Source organism: Ixodes scapularis, unplaced genomic scaffold (genome assembly GCF_016920785.2).
Source record: "Ixodes scapularis isolate PalLabHiFi unplaced genomic scaffold, ASM1692078v2 PGA_scaffold0__279_contigs__length_252992795, whole genome shotgun sequence".
Classification (NCBI taxonomy): Eukaryota; Metazoa; Arthropoda; class Arachnida; order Ixodida; family Ixodidae; genus Ixodes; species Ixodes scapularis.
Genome location: NW_024609835.1, coordinates 224,830,649 through 224,848,841, shown reverse-complemented (window position 1 = coordinate 224,848,841; position 18,193 = coordinate 224,830,649). Strand labels below are relative to the sequence as shown.

General features: G+C 44.9%; 1 pseudogene; it reads left to right on the top strand.

Annotated features, from left to right (window-relative positions):
* Positions 1-18,193, top strand: part of LOC120839134 — a 61,008-nt pseudogene that overhangs the window by 31,262 nt on the left and 11,553 nt on the right.

Here is an 18,193-nt window from a genome sequence, read left to right as displayed (position 1 = left end):
GATAAACAGCGGTGGAGCAGCGAAGTCAGTCTTAGCAGAGATAGCTCAGGCGATTCGCGCTGTTCAATATTTAGTAGTGCAAAGCCACAGTTGACTCAGAAAAAAATGGCAGGGAAAACAGCGACTAATGACACGCGTACAACAACCGGCCGAAATTGCCAACGTCCTAAAGACGCTGGCAAGTACGGCCTCTTCGTGCCGCGGTCTTGCTGCTGGTGTGGGTAGATTGACTGACAGTTGCTGAGGCCGTGAGTACGCCTCGTCAATGCTTGTCTGCCAGTCGATCTAACCACACAGGCATCAAGATGGCGGAGCCCAGAGGCCGTCTCGCAAACGTCTATCGAGACCTCTGTTTTTTTCTTATCAGTCTTCTTTTTTTTAAGTGAAAAAAACCAACACATGAACGGATAAAGGCGTCGAAAAAATAGCCGAATCCGACCTGACGCCCCCAGCCGGCGCGTCACGTGATTTAACTGACTAACTAACTAACAAACTTGGCGCCAGGCCATCAAGAACTCACGCGCTTAAAAAAATGAAAGATGTTTACAACTCTCTGTAATGTAGAATTAGAGCGCAGCTGTTGTGGAGGAGGAGGAGGGGAGGATATGCCCCTCCTCCCCGGCCTCCATACCATCCCCTCCTCCTCGCCTGCTGCCCTCCTATATAGCGGGAAATTTTTGCTAAATTTCCGTGCTAAACTTAGCGCCACATTTAGCGGGAATTGGTGGGAAAAGGTTTCCGCTAAATTTAGCGAGGGAATATGTCCGCTAAATTTAGCAGGAAAATTCACCCGCTAAAATTAGCGCAAATTTTTTCCCCTAAATTTAGCGGGAAATTTTTTCGGTGACGCCAGCAACTATGACGCCAGCAATGCAGGACAACACGTGGACGAATGCGGCCGTGCTTCAGCGAATGACAGCATCACATGATTTACGTGAACGCACCGGACGCTTAGGTTGTTTGGTGGCTAGTCAGATTCAGAGCCACCCAGATGTACAGCAAAATAGCCCACACATCGTTCGAATACAACCAATATGCTTGGTATCTTAGCCTCCAAGCCCGCCAGAGTGCACTTCTCGCAACGGCAGTCTCGGGTTTTCCGACCCGTCGTACGAAGCGCCAGCTGCTCACCCTTTTGTATATCATGACCTTTTGCCTCCTTTCTGAAGCGGTGTACGAAATTTCGAACGTTCCCTCCCCGTTGACACACAGTAAACCATCAGCAAGAAAAAAAATGCGTCGAAGTCCACTACATCTGCACATACATTTCCAGGCAAAGAAGCGCTCCCGGTCTTTCGATGTAGACGCTTGATCACCATTCATATTAGTACTAGCCCATGTACATACGTTATTTTAAGCATTTTGAGCCGACATGCAGGCATATAGCATTTCCATCGTCTTCATATTCTGAGTCCTTTGTTTCCCCACATTGCCGACACGGCGGACATGCCGTTACATGGGTGACTAAACTTAAGTCTGATCAGCCCTTTCCGTTTTATTTATTTTACATTGAATTTAACCAGAGATATGATTTAGACTGCTTTTCGTTAGCAAGTACGATTTCTTTAACATCAATTTGTTGCAAACTACTTGAGCACATTTTGTACAGCCAGATAATGCAACGTCTTAGTTACCATAATTTTTTCATAGATTCACAACATGGATTTAGGAGAGGTTATTCTTGTGTCACGCAACTAACCGAGCTCTATCATGATCTTGTCATGTCCGTAGATAAGGGTGAACAGACTGATTGTGTTTTTCTTGATTATAGGAAAGCGTTTGACACAGTGTCGCACTCGTTCTTACTTCACAAATTGAATTGTTTGAGCATAGATATTACCACACCAACAAATGGATTCAGTCATACCTGAGTTCGCGTCAGCAATGTGTAATTTTAAACGGCGAGGCGTCTCATTTTGTTGAAGTTACGTCTGGTGTACCACAGGGGTCGGTTCTGGGGCCATTGTTATTCTTAATATTTATCAATGATATTCATGTCAATGTAACTTCCCAGCTGAGATTATTTGCTGATGATTGCGCTGTGTGTACGCGTATAAAGAACGGGGAGGGTTCCGGACAACTGCAGGCTGACCTAGATCGAATAGAACAATGGTGCGGTGAATGGGGGATGCAACTTAACGTAAAGAAATGTGTTCATGTTAGCTTCACACGTAAAAAAAATAAATTTGACACACAGTATTATTTAAGCAATGAGCTAGTAACGAATGAGAATAAAGTAAAATACCTCGGAGTCATTTTGTCATCCGACTGCACGTGGGATTCGCAGATTGATGATGTCATTATGAGGGCGGGTCGCGCACTGGGCTTTGTCCAAAGAAACCTAAAAAACGCTACACAAAAAATAAAAGAACTAGCATATCTTGCCTATGTAAGGCCACTTCTAGATTACGCATGCACTGTGTGGGACCCTTCCAAAAAAAATCGCATTGATGGCTTGGAAAAAATACAAAATCGTGCCGCACGCTTCGTCCTGGGCCAGTACGATCGTTTTTCCAGTGTAACTAACATGAAACAATCACTAGGATGGGCGTCATTGGATCTTCGGCGAAAAAATTTACGGTTGAAATTTTTATACAACATTTATCATGAAGCTACTGGTATTAATAGCTCATCATACCTCTTAAAACCAAATTATTTTTCCAAACGTAATGATCATGGGCACAAGATACGCGAAAACTGTACTAGGACGGAGCTCTGTAAAAATTCGTTTTTTGTGAGGACGGTCAAGGACTGGAACGCTTTACAGGAATGTATAGTTTGTGCTGCAAATGTTGATATGTTCTTTTCGTTATTATTTGCCCCCTGCAATAATGCCTTCTAGGCGCTGCAGGAGTTCCCTGAATAAAGTACATTGTTAAAGATTACTCTTCTGTTTTTCTGGTGAGGTTTTGGAAAACAAGTTCAATTTACCGGCTGTTTTCCCACAGGCCATGCACAATATGGCAAAGCTCCCTTGAAATCAGGCTGCGAAATTCGTGACTTCGTCTTCAATTATTCCAAGCCGAATGCATTGATTCCTTCAGGTTCCAAGAGCAAGCGTAGTTTCTAGAAACATTCGCCGGTTCGGTCTTGCGGAAAGGAATTTCTCAAAGTAGCGAAATTCAGTGACTTTTATTTCAAAAACTAAGGGGAATTTCACAATGTTCCCGGCATAATTATGAAATAAAACTGCTTGGGTGAATAACTCAAATGTCTTAACCGAAAATGGCGACTTTCGCAGGTTTCTCCCAGAGGCCCACTTGCCCCAACATACTCGCAGGTTCGCGAGTATGTTGATTCTTCCGAAGTGGACACATACAGCGCCTCTTAGCCCTACAAACAAAGTGAGGGTCGCTAATTTCTTTGGGAATCATATAATAAACATATTTCGGTGCATGATTGCAATGTAGTAGGCCAAATACGTTGAATTTTGAAGGTTCTTGGCGGAGGCGCACTTCCCACTAAAAACTTGTAGGTTCGCTCTTCCGGAAGGCGTCTCTCTCGAAGAAGACATCTTCAACGTCTTTTATTTAAACAACCAGGGCTAATCTAAGAATGTTCCAGATAATTTTTTTAATACACTTACTTGAGTGCATCATTCAATTACTGTAGATTGAATGCTTCAAATTCTGAAGGTTCCTGGCAGAGGCGCTTTTCGCCCAAGAAACTCGTAGGTTCGCTCTTTCTGAACAAGATTCTTGCGAAGTAGACACCTTCAACGCCTATTATCTTAACGCCATGTCCAATGTCAGATTGTTCTCAAGGAATCATGCTGCACAACTTTTTGAGTAGATGTTTACTTAATTTTAAACAATAAGTGTTAGCGCTGCAGGTTTCTGTTGGAGCCGCACTTCCCCCGAAAACACTGGCAGGTTCGTTTTTCCTTAACAAGGCTTTTAGAAATAACCCCCTTCTAAGCCTCCTATCTCAACAACGAGAACGAATCTTGAGAATCTCCTATCTTGCACATGCTCCTCGCTTCTGTCTTTTCTTGAACTCAAGTACGTAACATGATTTTGAACTGCCAAACACACCTTCATTGGTCTGTATGGCCAATTGGGAACATGAAAATATTTGAAATACAGTAAGCACTTCGGAACACACGCAAACCGAATTTCACTCAACTTCACTGCCAAGTCCTCTCGAAATATTTCCGTAGTGTATTCCGTTTGAACGCTTTGGTGGCGGTGTCCGTTGGTAAAAACTTCAATCACACTTTCATTAGCTCAGCAAAGCGCACCTGATTTTTCTTTGGGTATATAAATACTTTTTTATTACGCAGTTATGACGAAGATAGAATGCCTTCTTGCCACTTGTTTAATATGCACGAACTCATCTCTGTTACATCACGCCGCGGTGGTGGCGCGTCGGACGCACTTCCGGTCCGGGGCTGTGGGCGGAAGTGCCCATGTGAGACGTGTATTCCTGCGTTGTTTTGAAAGGAACCAGACAAAAACCTGCCTTTTCGTCAAAGTCCTGCGACTGGGGCTGTACCAAAAGTGTCGAGAAAGATTTGAAGGTCGGTTTTCATGCGCTCGGTTCGTCCGAGAACGCGGATATGTGCCGTGAAAAGGGAAAACCAGACGCCGTCGGACCACGATTGCTTGGGCGGGAAGCATTTTGGGTTGAATTCACGGATACTTTTGGCCATCATATTTATTTGTTTTGTTCCAAAATGAGCTCCGGAAAATCGTCAAGTTCTACAGACCACCTGCGGACTACGTTCAGTTCGTCTTCAAGTTCAAACGGCCGCCTGATCGTTCGAACTCTCGTCTGCTCTTTCAAACGTTTCTGCTTGTTGTCTGCTCTTTTAGAGGACACCGGCCCGTAGATCAAACGTGGGCCCGGTACTTGCGATAAGAAGTAAGTGCAGGCCTCAAAAGACTTGAGTTTCAAGGTCGGTAAGCAGGCCGGACGTAAACAGTAGATACAAGATGTTGATCATGGTTACAAGTGGCCATCACCGACTTGTTATGCCTGATTCACTTGGTTAGATTCTGCTTGCGATTTTCAGTATCGACGTCGACATCTGAGCTACGGTTCACGCTTTCGCACTCCGAGCGACGTCGCTACTGAAAATTGCGAGCGAAATCTCATCATGTGAATCAGGCTTTAGCGTACATTCTGCGGCGTCCACGCGGAATGAATCGCCGCATGTCAGATGATTCACGCGAAGTTTTGCGGTGTAACAAGCCTCGGTAATTTCGCCGACGCCGCTCAAGTAGTCAGTCATCGTTAGGAGGACGTAGAATCAACAATTTCAACGCCAAAAAGAGCGCGGGGACTCACACCGACGCCGACAACATCGCATTTCAATGGTTTGTTTATGGGCGACGGCGAGCTTCTTGCCCACACCTCCAGCGCGCATGCGCGGCGCCGGTGGCGTCCGCTAGGGGCGCTCCGGGCGCTCCGGTTTGTTTGTAAACATGAGTTGGTGTATACTGAGGGAAGAAATCCTGGGAGACAGGCTTCAAACGCGCCAAATCGGGACGGAACTGACTGACTTTGACATTTTTTGTGGCCATGGCGACAGTGGATGCGACGCGTTGGGGAATTTTTTAGAGCGCAGCTCTTAGGGGCCCGTTCCCGGCTTGAGCGGCGTCGCCGTCGCCGTCGCCGTCGGCGTAACCAAGGTCATCCCAAGGTCACTTGACCCCCAAGGTCATCCCAAGGTCACGTGAACCCAAGGTCACCCCAAGGTCACGTGACCCCTCCCCAAGGGTCTCGTCACCCCTCCCCCAGGGTCACGTGACCCCCAAGGTCACGTGACACACAAAGTCACGTGGCTCCCCAAGTCACGTGACTTCGGGGTCACGTGACCCCCGATGACGTCATCAGTGACGTCACTGATGACGTCAACGGCATCCGCATCGTCAGCGTCATCGTCACTGATGACGCCATCAGTGACGTCACTGATGACGTCACCGGCATCCGCATCGTCATCGTCATCATCACTGATGACCTCACCGGCATCCGCATCGTCATCGTCATCATCACTGATGACGTCATCAGTGACGTCACTGATGACGTCACCGGCATCCGCATCGTCATCGTCATCATCACTGATGATGTCACCGGCATCCGCATCATCGTCATCATCGCTGATGACGTAATCAGTGACGTCACTGATGACGTCACCGGCATCCGCATCGTCATTGTCATCATCACTGATGACGTCATCAGTGACGTCACTGATGGCGTCATCGGTATCCGCATCGTCATTGTTACTGATGACGTCATCGGCATCGGCATCGTCACGTGACCCCCCTAGGTCACGTGACCCCCACCCAAGATCACTTGACCCCCCCCAGTACCCTTCTCTCCTCCTCCTCAAGAGCTGCGCTCTAATTCGGCGTTACAGGGAGTTGTAAACGGCTTTCACTTTTTTTATTAAACTCTCTTAGCTACAAAGCGTGATCACTCAATGGACGAAGATATATACATATATTTTTTTTTTGTGAAATGAACCCACTAACGACTTTAGTCAAGCGCAATAAGGCCAACTTGTTTCTTTTTTTTTTTACTTTTCCGATACTTATAACTAGGAATTTGACAACATGCATGCTGACACGTTTGTGGAAGGTCTGTGAGGTCTTCCAGGTTTCGACCTCGAGGACTAGTGAGCCCGTATTTATATACTCGAGATTGTACCAGAGTGGAAAAATCAGGAGCTCGCGAAAACGTCGTTTACATAAACGAAATCGCTAAAATGTAAAGTGCACTTCTGGGCAGCATTTGTCATGCTGCAGGAAAGATACATATTCAGAGCGAGAGATGAAGATTTAATTAATCATCTCTCAGAGAAGCTATGAGAATTCACCTATAGGTAAGATGCATTCGAAATTCCATAGAGCACAGTTCCTACTATATATTCCTGCAGTAAGGTAAAAATATAGAATGTTTTTTTTTGTTTTTTTTTTATAACTGTGATAGAACTAAAAAACGGCATAGTGATTTCTATAGAAGTCCTTGTAGGAAATTGCAATTTTTTTAGCAGGATCCTATGAACGAAACATATGGTACTGAGATTTTACTGGACTCATAAATATAGCTTATCTTGAAATTTCCGGGAGAACCTTGCATCAGTCGATTTTTGTCACATATATTCCTTTCTTTCTTTTCTTTTTTACTGTTTGCGTGCATTTTCCGAAAGATGGCGCAATAAGCGATGTCTTCGAATACTTTACTAAGGCATGAAACAAATTTTATCCGAAATGGGTTTATGGCGTCATTTTCATGCGCGATTTCGGACATCTTATAAATTGTAGTGTAGTATTTTTTAATTAATTATATTACGCTCAAATAGCAATATATTGTAGTGAACGATCAGCCCGAAGCGAACGCAGAAGAGCAGATTTTGAGACTGAAGGTTTTAGGACCCGATCTCGTCGGGGCTGCTTGTTCTAACTGAAGTTTTTTTTTTTTTAAATAGTGTAATAAATATTTATGTTGCCTCAACAATACATAAATATTTAATACATTATCTTGAAATACTCCAGTTAGAACAACCAGCCACGACGAGATTGGTTCCTATACCTTTAGTCTCAAAATCTGCTCTTCTTCGTCCGGTTCGGGCTGGCCGTTCAATACAATACTATGCCAATAGCCGCTATTATAAACTCTCCGGGTTTTATAAATGCTCTAAGTCTAAAAGACTGAGTTATGTTGAGAGTTCTATTCATGTGCAAGCCTTTTTTTCATTTTTTTTTTCAGAACATTAAGCGAAGATTGCCAAAAAATTAAATCAACTCCGAAACCTACAATGCCAGATGCAGCTGTGCTTCCGGGGACGAATTTGAATATGACCAGTTACTGCGAGCATAAACATCCAAGCTTTTGTAACATCACCGCACGACAGGTATGACTCCTTATTACAGCTATACCGTAAAATCAGATTGTATACGTTATTAAATAATTGTGAACCTAAATGACGTTATGACACAAGTAAACGAGAAACAAGCTCTGGACTGTGAAGTGCAGGTTCATCTATCTTCGACTCGATATGAAAATCAGACCAGTTGAAACAACTTTTACACATGCATCGCTATTGTGTGGCGCAGACACCCAAATAAATTGCTGATTCTGATCAACTATAGTCCATATCACGATCTAATAGGTATGGCACACCAGATATCCCGCGGTAATAAAACACGAATCTCATCAAAGTTTCTCCTCGCAAGCCTACGCCCTTGGACCTTCTGTTTAGACATTTTATTTGAATGAATGAAACCTTTGGTACTTTTCGTTTTTTTATGTGTTTTTAGCCCCCTTTCTTGAACTATATAGGCCAACTATTGCATACACCGGAGAATTAGACAAAAGAACCGACCGTAATGATACTGTCTTGGTGTTAGGGAGCCTTAGTAGATAACTCTGATTCCTACGTTAATGGTATCCGATAACGATAAAATGCGTGCGTAAATGCGTCGGCGGAGGTATTGTAAACAAAAGTATCGGAAAGATCTAGTAAAACTCCCTATTATGAGCTGGACCACCCATGGAAGTGCAAGCTAAAAGATGTGCCTCCGGGGTGCTAATCCTGAAGCCGACCGCCCAATCGGCACGATAAGAAATACCCCTTGAGCTTTTTCCCAGACTTTTTAAGACCTTAACGTGTGTCTCCGGGACTCTCTGTGCCACTTTTGTGCAGCTCCAGCCCGAACACCGCTGTCCAGCTTATATTGGAGCAACCTGTACATCTTACGGTACTCATAGGATAGATTTAGAGCTTTAAACAGGTACGGAAACGAAATTTTAGCGCTGATCTTTCTGCTTAAATATGGGCTAGGGACAGTCACCATCTCGGAAATATCAATATCGTGCTGTAATATTTAGGATAACTAATTTTAAACCTAATTAAACGATTTCGAATCAACATATGGTGGACGGTGGGAAAGTTCTAGTGATATCACTTGTGGCATAGGAGCACCGCCGTTCTGCGGAAATACGGCGTGCCGGCAGAATTAGCCTAGGCCTGAACGCGTTTGCAAAGCCTTGGCAAAGAAAGCCAAAGCGTAGTTGGCCACAGTGAGCTCGTCCTCGTTGCGGCTCTTTTGCACGACCAAAGCCGCCTGTATACTGTTGCACGACGCGACCCGAGCATGCTTCTGGCACGGCTGGTATTAGTTACTGCGAGTCGCTAGCTGCGAGCCGACGTTAAAAAAGGTACGTTTAAATTACGAGAGTTTCAGCAAGAGCCACGCAAATACATGTTCACACTCGGAGCGGACGTGCGCGTTTGATCGAAGTGCTGGATTCGCTCTGTTAGACCGCGTTTCGGTAAGCGCTTCTGGACCGATTTTTTACGATTGCAACTCGATACTGACGTGACACTCGGCAAAAAAAGGTTGGACCGACATCTCGTAGCTCCCACGAACTACTATAGCTCGACAGTGATGTAGCGTCATGTCAGAATAAAAATGGCATACTAATAACAAAGTGTACATACCATTGGATTCATGGTTTTGCGCAAAAAAGAGACGGACACAAGAGAGAGAAACAAACACGAGTGTTCTCTCTCTTGTGTCCGTCTCTTTTTTGCGCAAAACCATGAATCCAAACGTTCACCAACTCGTTCGACAACAAACTATTTTACTGTACATACCATGTTCCGAAGGTAATCCGTATCACACAAAACAAGGAGGTAAAATCAATGAGAGTCCTTTTTTCACGAGAGCGTTCGTCACGGCTGTCTCGGAAAAAAAGGAGATTGAGATGACAAGGGGAAAAGATTGACCTCTGAAATTTAGTTCAGGGATCAAAGTATTTATCCGGAAGGGTCCACAAGGGTCGCGCGGGCATATTTCGTTCAGCAGGCCAGCCGGTCGTGGGCAGACGGTCTTGGCGAAAGACCGCCGGAGCAACGGTGCACCCAGTCGGTGTTGCTGCTAGGCCTACTATATTCTGCCGAGCTCGCTTGGTCGGTGGGATCGTGGCCGTTGTAGCACTTCTCGGGTGTTTGATACTGCGTTCTTGATCGTCGTGGTCTGTTTCAAGTACTCCTTCCTTTTTTCTTTCTGGTTAAAGTCGGGACGCGCGGGAGAAGAGCACGTAGAGAAGTAAATGTCCGTTGGTCGTCGCTACCAGGTAACTGAGCGACGCTGTCGGCCATGTTGATTTGATCGTAAAAAGTGCGTAAGACAGATTCGGAGCTGTCTTAGGATTCTGTCGTAACCTGCGCAAAATTTACGACAATTTCGTTTCGAAAATACGGGTTTTCTTTCAAATTTGTCGTACGCACTTTTTTCGTCGTAAGTTCGCTTTGAGAATTTGGCCTCAGAACTGGTTTTGTCAGTGGGGTCGTGGTTGCCGACTTGCCGTGGTGCAGCGTGCGTGCAGCCCTTGCACATCTCCAACAGCCACGTTGTCACAGGTCGTAAATCATCGACGCGCCACCAAGTGGCAACGCTTGTAACCACAACATTCACGCTGTAGCGTTTCCCGTCTTGCACAAGTGACGTCACGAATGCGCCCAATGTCCCAAGACGCATGAAGCTCTCCGATGGCTGATTTTTGAGCGCGCGCCCAATCAGGCCCCTCAGGGTGAAAAATATAGCCATCCGTTCAAAATACAAAGGCGCGATTATGATTTACGGATACCATTGATCATATTAAACCTATTTCTGACCGTAATAGGCGTATTTCCAGTTTCGCTTCAGTATCCCTTTGAGGACGCTTCATAAAAATATAGGCACTCCGAGATTGCGGATACATTACTCACTGCATCTTAAGCTGAAATTCTGCTTATTATCGAACTCTTAGGTTTATAACATTTATAAGGCAACTCCATAAAAAATTATTGAAATGAAAGCCTATTCTCCCGTTATTTAAATAACTTGGAATACTCCAGTAGGTCAGTGTCTATTAGGATACAGGTACATCTGCTTGATCGATGTCCCTCCATAAAGAGGAATATCTGTTTTTTTCATAAGCTGCACCAAAACGTGCTACATATTTATTGGACAGTCTAATACATTTCAATATAACGACGATGCAACCAAGAAAGTTAAACCTCATTTCGACATGACTCAACTTTCTGTTCGAAGCTGGAAAGCCGACTTTGAAACGCACTCGCTTGATATCGCACCAAATTTTATCTTATACGTTGAACCTAGCTGGAGAACACTTTAGGTGTAAAATCAACAACTGAATTTTAAAGTTCTGAAAAGTATCAAGAGCTCACTATTGAAACCCATAATCTAATTTACAACCAATGTAATGCTTTTTGCTTTAAACCTAAAAATGTATGAGCACATATACGCCTCCTGCGTTGCCCAGGGGACCCTGCGAAAGGGGATTCCTTGCGGCTAGAGCACTATACAGCTCCTTCGGAGCAGAGTAGTGCAATCGAAGGCGCCATCTCTCGGCGACTAGTGGCGAACCCCCGGAGGTTCCAACTCCGGACACAAACGCATGGGGAACGTGAAAAAATCGTTTTTAGTTTAATATTTCGGGAATGTGCGGAACGACAATTGTTTTTGACATAATAATGAAGCATTTTACAATAATTTGCGCTAAAGTGTGATCCATGTAAGAAAGTAATTCTTTTTTTTTATTTCCTGAGCGACATTAGGCTGCAGACGACGCGACGACGTCGTCCCGTTCACGTGAGCTTCTCCGACCAACCCACAAATTCCATTTCCGCCGCGTAAAAAAAATCGCCTGGATCAAACGCCATTGCCTTAGAAATTGCCTTCTAAAGACCTTAACACGCATAGAATCTTATGAAAACTTTGATAAAGGGTTTAGTGCTTTACCAACATCAGTACTGACTAGTTTCGAAAAGTGTGAACTCAGCGTTTATGTTTTACTCAGCCGTGTCGCGTCTATCTCCATGTGCTGTTCCGTAGGGCGGGCGTCTCCGGGAACCCTGAGTGCCACGTGACTCGCGCCAAGCTGCTCTGTCGGCCATGTTGTTGGCAAAACACGCCGATCCAAGGATTGCGTTACTCTGCTCCTTAATAGCTATATAGCGCAAACCTTAGGACCTGTTTCGCGTAGTGCAAACTTGAGAATCTCAACGGTCATATGTAGAAACGTACCTGCTCTGGTGTTGAACGCGAAGTTACAAAGAAAAATGAAAGAAGCTTACAGATCTCTGTAATGCGAAAGTATAGACATTTTTTGCTTACTCTCGTCCCCCACCACCTGGTAGGCATATGGGGTATAGGTGACGAAAAAATATTAAAGCATTTCAACCTGCAGCTAGTACAAATTAAATGGAATACAAAACGAGAATGGGTCACGGTTACGCTTATACCCAAAATGTCTTCTATTGGCGTGGCGACGGCAAAACAATGCTTTCGCCCGTACTGGAAGTGACGATATTTGAAGGTGGCGTCGCCATTGAGAAATAGGTCTAGAGCGCAGCTCTTGAGGAGGAGGAGGAGAGCGTATGCCCCCCTCCTCCTCCTCTTGCTCCTCTCCCGTCCTCCTCCTCTCCTCTTCCTCCTCCTCCTCATCCTTCCCTCCATCTCCTTTCCTCGTCGTCTTCTTCAGCCGCTGAATTTAGTCATGGGTGACATGACACGAAGTCCTGACGTCATTTTCCCAGTTCAATTTAGAAGCTAAATTAATTTGGTGCTGAGATCACGTAATATCAATTTCTCCGCTGAATTTAGCGGGAAAACTTAACCCGCTAAATTTTGCGGTGAAACTGTGACGTGTCATAATGTAACGCGCACGGTTACGCCGACGCCGACACCACTCAACCCGGAAACGGGCGCCTAAGAGCTGCGGTCTAAAAAAACAGAAAAAACAACACCAGTTCGAAGGTCGTCGAAGCACAGGTTAAAGCTAAGAAGCTACGACGGCGAGCCAAGGCACTACGCTTAACGCGTTCCAAAATAAAAATGAAAAAAAAAGCATCGGGACGACAGATATTGTCTCGTCACCATTTAAAAAAAAAGAGAGCATAAGCTAGTGGTAGCAGCATGAATATGGCCTTTCGTATTGTCTTCCGGAGTTGAATCTCGTCGATTTCGGATATCCGAAAATGGCTTTCCGTTCTTCAGCAAGCCGCAGAAAACAAAAAGCTCACTCAACGCGTCATAAGTAGTGCTAGGCTCAATCAGGCCAGCTCGTACAATTCAAAAAGAGGGCACCACAGTTTGTTCAAAGCATCAGAGCAGGAGACCTATACCTCTAACATTTCCTAATAATTATACGCTTGTTTCATTCGCACAGTGCTGCATACAACGGTAAAGTATCAAACTTGAGCAATGTACGCTTAATTGTAAAATATATGGTTAATTTCTTTTGAAACAGAACAATATAAATCAGTGTAAATTTGAATGCTGCGCTGGAGGCAGAGTTAAGTGCTTGAGGAAACCACTTGGAGATTCACAGTCATGCAGTCAAGCACGGGTAAGTACGGTTCATGCAGCAATCAACAAGAGTTCTATGTTACCTTAGGACAAACGCACTGTTGTCGAACCTTTTGTGTAGATTATGTCACTCGAGTATAATTAGCCAACATTATTTCTTGTCGTACACTCGGTTAAGTAAAAAAAAGAGCGTTGCTTTATTAAAGGGGTCATGAAAAGATGTTGGGTTGGAATGTTCGTAACTTCACAGAGGCTTACTGGTCCTAGTCGGGCCCAAGTATACTCGCACGAACCGCCACTGATTCAGAAGCTTCTTGGTCGCGCACAAATTGCGGACATGAACGGGGACTATTGCTTTCGGTGTTACCTTCGCCAAGCTTTATGACGTCGCCGTAGGAAAGAACGCGAAAAACAGACGTGGACGAAGAAGAAACACACGGGACGAGCGCTGACTGTCGACTAAAATATTTTAATAGGAAAATATGAAAACGACCATTTATTTTTGTTAGCTCGCCCCCCGTCTGCATAACACGAGAAAAGTCATAGCAGCCTGACGGCACGTGTTAAACGCGATAAAAAGTGATACGATGCTAGCCGAAATCTAAAGACGCCACCTCACTATCCAGCAACGCCGAAGACGCAGCCCCCGAAAAGTAAAGAAGAGTATCAGCGCCAATGCAGCAACTGCGCTAAGCGGGAAGGGCGTAACAGAAAGCGTGGTGGCATCCATCGCTTACGTTCACCACGCTTCACACGGGTTAAAGGGAAATGCGGCAAGATACGGAGTGGGTGTTGTTTTTTTCGGCCAAAAACAAGCTGAGCCAGATTTGCCCCGTCATAGAAAGGCGTGTAAGGGGAAAAACCACTGATCTCTATGAATATTGCTAGATCGCGTCTACCCCTCTGCGAATGCGGCCACTGGCGGCCATCTTTTTGGTAGAGTTATATTACCTCTAGCCAATTTACAGCTGCTGCAGCCACTATCATCGATACATGGCAGACGGCGTTGTGGCAGTTGTGGTGGCAGGCTGCCATCAAAATAGCGTGGGTAATATTTCGTGCTTGATTGAAATTGTTTGATGAAACATGTTTTTGAAACCCGGCGGAAAAGTGAACGGTAGCCCGATTTTTGAGGACCCGGTGAAATTTTCACGAAATCGCAGCACCGGGGAAACGCATCACAGCACGTATCGAAAGTCGCATCGAAAGAAGCATCGAAAGCAGACGCCGGTACGAAGTCTGCTTTTGGTGCGAGCTGCGCTGCTTTCCCTCGGTGCTGCGCTTTCGTAGAGCTTTCGACGGGTCCGAAAAGATGAGGCTACCGTTCACGCCGGGTTCCAAGACTCTGCTTCGACGAACAACTTCATTCAAGCACGAAATATCACCCGCGGTACAGGGTACTAGATCCGCGGCTATTTTATGGCAGCCTGTCGCCATCGCGCTGTCCGCCATATTACCTATGATGGCTAGAGAAAATATAACTCTACCAAAAAGATGGCCGACCATGGCCGCATTGCCGTCCACAGGCGAAGCTTCTAAAACGCGATCTTGGAAATAGACATGAGATCAGTGGGAGAAACCGAATAGTCAGTGTTGCACCATAAAGCATAGCAAACAGTTGGTATCACGCACCGTTGGAGCAGTGTATTTCCTATGCACTTTCCCATGCGGGCGGGTGTATATTCGTCAAACGGGGCGCTGTTTGAAGATGCGTGTAAGAGAGCACCAAAGTTAATTCAAGATGGAGATATACTCTCATCTTGTTATGCATTGCCGCGACTGTAAGTGCGAGCCAAGATTGAGTGACACCCAAGTTTTGTTCAAGCACACGGACCAAGTGTCCAAATACCAAATAAAAAGGGCGGGAGGCTCCTGTGTCATCCAAATGTTTTTGGCACTGCTGGATAGTGAGGTGGTGTTTTTGCATTTGTGCTAGCATCATCTCACTTTTTACCGCGTTTACCACGTGTATCACGCTCCTTTAAATTATCTCGTAATACATAGGCCGAGAAGTGGGGGGAGCATACTATTAAAATAATTGGTCGTTTTCATGTCTTTTCCAATTAACATATCTTAGGTGATAGTCAGCGCTCGTCCCGTGTTTCTTCTTCATCCTCGTCTGTTTTTCGCCCTATTTCCTACGATGAAATCCCACCACCTCGCCCAACTATTCATTCTTCTTTATGACGTAAGTTCGGGGATCGAAACAACCCGCCTGATGACAGTCAAGCGCGGGTCATGAATTGGACACGAGAACTGCGTGAGCACTCAAGTTCGGCTCCTAAATATCAATTCCTCGGCCTACACTTGGGTATTGGCTCGTGCCTAACCACTGCGGTTATGAGAATAACTGAACTCTAACAATGCCTCGAGCTCAGCACGCGTTTTCTGTTTTACTTACCCCTGCGGCGTAGCTACGATTTACGTAGACGGCAGAGGATAGGCACCAGGTAACGTTGCTGCTTGCTCTTGCTTCAGATTGAGGGAATGAGCGATGTTCATATGTCTCGAATTTATTTGACGACAGCCATTGCTTGGAGAAAAAAAAACTGAGGCATTTTTATTCGGTTACTGACGTTAAGGAATGATTCTGAGTACTATTCACAACAATAGAAAGTTTCTTTTATGGCCCTTTTAAAGGGCCCATGAAACGAATTTCGGGTTGCGATTAATCAATTTAGATTAGTATTTTACTAATAGCATATAGTTTAGTTCGCCAAAAAAAAAAGAAGGTAGAAAGTCAAAATTCTTGTCTTTCAGTGCGAAAATTTGAAAACACAGAGGGCTATTTCGCACCTCCTTGCATTCGAAAGCTCTCTGCCTTTTCACTGTGTTAGATCCGCGGTACCCAAAGCGCGACACCCGTCCCCAAAGCACGTCACACGACACGGGACCTCACTTCTTCCCTTTACGACTAGGCTGACAGTGCGGTGGGAGCTATGGGCTTGCCGGACAAATCAGCAGCCTCCTTTTCGTCACCTGACCTCATTTTCTGCGGCGTGTGAGTAGGCGCCAGGGACCGTGATCACGCGGTAAAATGTGTGGCTGGCCCAAGGAGCACGTAGCATCCGCAGCACTGTCACCATCGGTGTGAACGGAATGAGGAAAAAAACTTTTGTTCGAGCTTTGAGCGACGGGCTAAATTTCTAGGGGAAGAATGGCGGTTTCCGGGTACACAAACGAGGGTCCGTGCAAATGGGGACTTCCCCCTCTACGTCTTCTTGAACTGTTTGGTACAACGCGCGATTTATGATTTGAGGAGGAAAGCTAAACTGAAAAAAGTTGAAAAATTGTTTCATGACCTCTTTAAAAACCGACGACCAGTTTACGCTTTCAACCTTTCCCGCGCTTCCTCCTCTCCCCTTTCTACTCTGTCCACCCTTGCTTGTTTTGTCCTCCCCCATGGTGAGGAGGATACTCTGCCTTGCAGAATCTCGAGTCTCGTGGTCATTTTTAAGCAGAATTTGAGAATGCTGCAGTCACCGTGGTATATGTATATTAGTTTACCAACTAGTTGCAGGCTGTAAAAACTTCTGGTTTTGCGTATCTGGTCATTCATTTTATCTGTGTACGGTGCAAATAGTATAATTTAGTTTTTTTTTTTCCAACGTAGCTTTTTCATGACATAGGCAAATGCTGCGTCAGTGTTCATTTTAGAGTTGAGCCACAGTTCAGAGCTGAGACACCCACTGCCTGAATCCAAACGGGACCGGCTTTTTATAATAGACCCTTTCTAACATATAGTACGTATTACGTTTGATTCGGAAGTACTGCAAAACCTACGCTCTAGTTCAATTTAGTTCCAGATGACTACCGCTTAAATTGCGCCAGCGTTCCAGTTTGCAAGAGATCCCAGGGGTGCACAACAGACTCGGTTGCAAGCAAACCCATGGTTGTAAACCGACCTTTATTTATTGTGAGAGTTATTCTTGTCGTACAATACTATGCGCAGAATAGAATGGGGAATGAGGATAAAACAAATGATATTCAATATTATCGCCCAATACCGATACCCTCGTTGCGTATTGGGATGCCCTGTTCAAATACGGATTCTTTTGAGGTTTTATGGGGTTCACTGTAAATACTAAACAATCCGGACACGCAGAAGGCATGCCCGGATTGATGCAATAGTAGAAAGCTGGCGCTTTTAAACTAGTGTATGAACACGGCACCACCTAGCTCTATATTTAATGGCACTTTTGTCCAAACAAAACGCTCCTAAAGTACGCACGGCTGCACATGGAACATGTCTTCAAGTGGTGTAGGCAGTTTTATACTTGTAGCGCGAACCCGACTTGGCATTCTTTCGTATTTTACTTCGAAAGGCTACCCACGGCCATCAACATTTACCACTTAGGATAGTTTTGCAGCTGAGCACGTTCCACCACTATAGTAATTTTATGACTGCCATGAAATACTATGAAGAAACCTAAAAAAAAACAGCGGCGGCTGGATTGGGCTCACAAAGTCGATGAATTTACTTAGTGAAGGCCGCTAGATATCTGTTTCCAGCTCAGAAACCGAATATGAACCGAGGCCGCTGGCAGACTCTTCCGTCATAACGCAATATGTCGACATTTCTTTCCTTAGAGCAGACTTATGCCTACCTCAAATACTCTACTCAAGATACAGGATTTCAAGTACTTTTTGAAGTATCTTGATATCTTGGAAATGCTTTTCATCGAGAGTATTTGATATTTTATTTTAATTACAATTCCGAGTATCTTGTACTCATTATCTGAAATACATTTTTGACATTCCACCAATTTCAGAGTTTTTCGGTATGAAGTGCCGTGGGTGTGGTACGAACAAACATGAACATTCTTTTGAGCTACCAAATCCTGTTGTTAGCTCCGCTTAGCTACGGT